The sequence below is a fragment of the Ruditapes philippinarum genome, unplaced genomic scaffold (assembly GCF_026571515.1).
Source record: "Ruditapes philippinarum isolate M1 unplaced genomic scaffold, ASM2657151v2 ctg2048_1_1_1_1, whole genome shotgun sequence".
Lineage (NCBI taxonomy): Eukaryota > Metazoa > Mollusca > Bivalvia > Venerida > Veneridae > Ruditapes > Ruditapes philippinarum.
In genome coordinates, this window is record NW_026861386.1 from 155,859 (window position 1) to 161,858 (window position 6,000).

The following is a 6,000-nucleotide window of genomic DNA, read 5'->3' on the forward strand; positions in this document are numbered from 1 at the left end:
GTTTTATAATTGTGAAAAAATGTAAGTTGGCAAGTCATTGCTAATATATATATATATATATATATATATATATATATATATATATATATATATATATATATATATATATATATATATATATATATATATATATATATATATATATATATATATTCAAGACTTTACTTTGAACCCAGTGACCCCAACTCCATCCAAACCTAAAGGGCTACCTTAGGTGTGTTTCTGTTAAACATGACACACTTATAAAAATACAAAGGTTATATAAAAAGTGTTTAGGTATCTACTTACCAAATATGAAAGAGATCATTTAAATATGAAGTAATTAAAAGAAATGTAAGATAAAACCAACTTGCCCGAATAGGTTAACCATACTAGAGCCTATTTTCAAAGTGATGAGAAGAACAATAACTGGGGAAAACGGATGCCACAGTTATAAATTATAACTTACAAAACTTGGCAATATCATGTACTTTGTATTGATACCTAAGTATGGATATATAAATATATTAATATACGACTTTAGATATATGCAACTTGCCGATTAAGGTTAATAATATTCATTTTCAAAGTGCGGAAAAGGGCAATAACTTGGTAAAAATGGAAGCCTTAGCTATGTAACTTGCCCAGGTCATGTACTTTGTATAGATTAATAATTGTGTAAATTATGCATGAAGACAATGGTAAAGGTAGAGCTTAAGAAAAAACAAACTTGACGTATAAGGTCAACCTTGTACGGACAGACGGTTCAATTACTATATGCCATGGGGCATAAAAAATAAAAAATATGAAAGACATATAATCAGCTCCTGTGATAATTGTCTATAAATCATTTTTTCTGTATTTAGGTCTTAAAGGTTTACTTATCCCTCTTCTCTTCCACTACGCATGCCTTCAAGTGAAGTCGTAGACACTTTTTCCAATGGAATGATTTTCCACAAACATGGCAGGTATATTTTGGAGGTTCATGTATTTTCAAATGTTGTTTCAGAAGTCTTCCAGCTTTAAACGACTTTCCACATTTTTTACAAGTATTCAAATTTCCGGTAAATGGTGCTTTTGATGAATTACACTGTTTCGTATGTCTAACCAAGCTGCTTTTGTAAGAAAACTCATGACCACAATAACAACATTGAAATGTGCGGGGAGTATCTGAATGAGATTTTAAATGAACTTTGAAGCACCGCTCGGTTTTTAAGGTTTTCCCACAAGTTGAGCATTTATAAGGCGAAATGTCTGCGTGGATAGTCCTTTCATGTTGTTTAAGCAAACAGGGTTTAATGAAACCTTTACCACAAACCGAACAGAGGTGTTTAAACGGGAGGTGCAGTTTCATATGTTCATTTAAAGAATGTTTGTTGGTAAACTCTTTCTTACATGTGTCACATGTATATGACGTTGAATCATGTGATGCCAGATGACGTGTTAAACCAAATCTAGATCGAAACGATTTCTCACATATTCCACAACGAAGGAGAGATTCATCGTCAGAAACATCCATTCTTGAACTTTGTATCATCAGTATGAAAAAGACAAAAATATATTGAATAAACATGTTGAAATTTTGTTAAACATGTTGTGTGAAAATTTACTTTGGATTTTCATTTCATGAAATAAACATTAATGATTCTAATGATAATTAAATGATACGTTTATTCCTATACATGTATATATTTCTAGAACTTCGTCAGACTCACTATTTTCACTATGTTTTTACTATTTATGAATGCAGAATGTTTTTAATATTTCAAGGGGAATTTTATTATAATTCATACAAAGTCACAATTTAACACATTTCAAGTTGAACTTCAATTTAGCATATACCTATTTGAAAGACCCTGTGCTAGGATATATCTGCACGCATGCACAATTTGTATATATGTGTGTGTGTCTTATTAGATGAACGGGTATAATTGCCTAATTATTGCTAATTATTTTAAAAAATGATTAGTTATTCCTCGCTAAAATATGGATGCCACATTAATGACAAAAAAGTTTGCAACCAAAAATGCGTGAAGTATAAGTCTGCAACCAAAATGTGCTTGAACAAGATATTTTTGTGTATTGAACGCTATCTTCGGACTTGCGAACTAAACCATTTGTACAGCATTGACAGAAACATATTTTGTTATTGTTAAATGCAGTTCAAAACTTACAAATTCGAATAAATTAGGAGAAAACCCGACCAAAACAGTCACATGTCAAAACTCAAAATATCTACATGATCAGTTTATATCTTCAATAACTTCGTCAAAACATAATCTAGGATGCTGAGACCTTTAACCGAGTGTGGCATATATATTGCATTATGGAATAGACATACTAATGAACTTCAAAGTAACAAAGAAACCCACTTGCCTGGCAAAAAATCGTGTACGCGTTTAAAAAAATCAACCCGTGTTCGCCATTTTGTCAAAATTCTGGAAACAAAGTGATCCCTCGGAAGCATTAATCACAACAAAATAACATAAGAATTGCAGACTCGGTTTGATTGAGTCTGTACATGAGTGATAATTGCAACCGATTCGCTCGCTTGAACCAAGTGTGCAACCACTTCACGTCCTGCCCCTTGTATATACTATGCACTACTATTGTTTTGTTAAACATACTAAATATAATTTACATGACCTATATTTAATTTAAAAACTGAAGGACAAATCGTTTTGACAGAACTGCAGAATATTTAAATGAAAACGAAGTGGTAGAAGCATTATACTTACATTTGTTCTTTTCGTAGAATATGCTACAGACGTCACGCTATAGATCATGTCCCTTTCTGAGAAAATGAGTGATTATTGTTGAATTATTCCGGCTGAATGGCGTGATTTAGAAATATTATAGAAGGTTTAATGAAGATCCTAGTAAACTTGGTAGACTGCTATCTTTTATAATTGTTTTAAGTACAATTCAGTTAATCTTGTGTTAAGAAGGGAAAATGTTTTTTTGTGTCATCTTGGGATTTTTGCTCTTAAAGCTGTATTGCTTTTCAAAATACTTATTTAAAAGACAGCATAATTCTGTATATTAAAAAGAACTAATTAACCGCAAGATTATTGTGTTCGTAATGCCGTTAGATGAGACAGAAGTTTCTCAAGAGATTTGTATATCCAGATGTCTCAGATGTTTCCGCGCGTGCTTTCTTCATATTGAATTCAATATAGACAAGGGGACATTTATGTTATAACTGAGAGGCGGTTTCTTTAGAAATTGCATAACGTCTTATATGAAAAATATAAGATTGAAGACAAATGATTAAATAATATATCTACTTTTTTATTCATTTCATTTGATATTTCGGTTAAATCTTGCAGGTACTTTATGAATGTTAGAATTATACTTATTTCCAACAATTCAATAATACCAAATTGACTAGATTGAATATACATCAAACCCACTGTCCCACCCTCTAAAAGGCCCTATATCACCGGTCCCTCTCTCATCACAGAGCACATAAATTAAAACATCCTTCCCCAATTATATCTCCAAATATATACAGCCGATATTGCGCCTGTTACAGTAACGCTTTGTGAGTGTTGTTATAGTAACAAAAAGACATTATATATATATATATATATATATATATATATATATATATATATATATATATATATATATATATATATATATATATATATAACATTTTTTCTTTACATGTTTACTTTGTGTATATATATATACATATGTGTATATATATATATAAGGCGTAGATTCTTTGACATAATACATAAACATGTAAAGAAAAAAAATGTTGTTATATATATATATATATATATATATATATATATATATATATATATATATATATATATATATATATATATATATATATATATAAGGCGTAGATTCTTGACATAAAACATAAACATATCAAAAGCAACCTACCAAAAAAAATATGTAAAGAAGTATTTAGTTTATTAATGGTTTATCCTATAACAATCGTCACATTGTTTGAATCAACTGTATTTCTTAATGCAAAACAGGATAACACCAAGTTGTCCATTATTTTAGTGCTATTGTATGTTTATGGTCATTTGGGATTATTGATACCAGCGTTGAACTGTGATAAATGTCTCCGATCTTTAAAGACATATTAGAATCATTGGTAATACTTAATAGCCAATATACCACAAACAAAGTCGATCATTCTTAAGCACTAGGCTTTATTCTATTTTTAACTTATTTAAAAGCAAATACCCCCTTTAAATTACCATTCAATGACGTCATGTTTCCATGACGTCACATTTCCAACCAATCAGTTGCAGCAACATTATATTTTAATCCAGTCCAGTATCCTCTAATTAACTGACAGCTTCTCTGATAATGTATATATAATTCATATTATATAACAAAATGCTAATTTCTCGAGAAACTTTCCTTATTTACATCATTTTCTTTACTGGATAATAAAGGAATCAGCAATAAGCTGTTTGTTTTGATTTGCATTGTAATAAGTCGTTAAGTATTTTCAGAGTACTTGGATTCTAGTTGTCATCATAAACTTCTGGAAAAGACATGAAGAACATGAGTCATTAAAACAACAACAACAACAACAATAACAAATGAAAATCGTACACTCGGTTTAGTCGGACCTGTGCACGAGGGAATATGAAATTTGCTCTATTTCTTAGACATTCTATCAGTTTTACTTGATTTATCTTGTTCTATGCACTATAGATACCTAACAAATCTAAATGCTCTTAGATAGTGTATACAATTTTAAAGTGAGTTACAACATCATTTAATAATATTAAATTAAATGTCAGTGTGCATGTTAACTTGCGCTGTCGAATACCGTCCATGAACAAGCTCAATCGAACCAAGCCTGCAACTTTTTCAAAGTTGAACTTTCGTTAGGGATTCCGTGTATAACAATTTGGTTATACCCTTAGCTTAAGAAAATATTCAGTTGATGTTTGTTTGATTCATGGACCTTTCAAGTATTTACAGTTTTATGCCACATACAGGAGCTATACTGGAATAATACATAGTCACTAGTTGGTCAGATGTACACAAAAAAATCCATGAGTTTGTGAGTCATACTGCTATGAATAGTAAATACGGGACTAATTATTTCATTGTTAAAAACCGGGAGAGGTTCATTTTATAAATATAACCGTAGAAGCTTCAAAGTGTTACCAACGGGAGTGCAGTAAGGTTAATTAACATAAAGAAAAACAGGGTTGTTTTAAATGTTGAATTCTGCTTAAGCCGGTGCTAGGGGGCGTGGACGGTAACTCGCACTTTCCAGTACCGTCCATGAACAGGCTCAATCAAACCAAGCCTGCAACATTTTCAATTTTGCCGTGTGGGGCTTTCTTTAGGGATTCTGTATTTATCAATTTTATGATCACATCCGTGTTATTTGTGCCGTGTGGCGGCTGTAAAAAGTCTCCCCGTACATTTAATCAATGATGTTATATTTTCGATCCTTGAAGATCGTTCAGCACGACATTATTGTTGTGCTTGTGATATTTTTAGTTTTAACTTTTCGGCATTTTCTAGTTGGGTGGTTCCAATATTCCATCTTGAATAATGTTGAATCACCCTTAGGATATGTTGCCTGCTTTTTAAATTTGTCTTTTGACGTCTTATCTGTGATACGCAGGCTTCATAACCTCTGATCCCCTTTCAAAATTCCATTTTATTTAGTTCCGCCCATTGTTTTCTCGTTTAGGGCACACGCTTTTTATTACTTGGGGACCATACGCCGCTTTTAAAAACCTTTAAACATCTCTTACTTCAGAACCAATTGATGGATGATCACAAAACTTTGTCTGTAGCATTCTTGGGTATCCTTTTATCAAGATTGCTTATATTAATTTGATTAGCCCCTTTTAGGGGCCACTAAAGCTAAAAATAGGAAAAACGTTCAAACATCATTTCCTACTGAAATAATTGATAGATGATCATCAAACTTTGTAGCATTCTTAGGAATTCTTTTATCAAGTTTGCTCATATTAATTTGAATGGCCCCATCTAAGCTAAAGTTAAATGTCCCAGGTC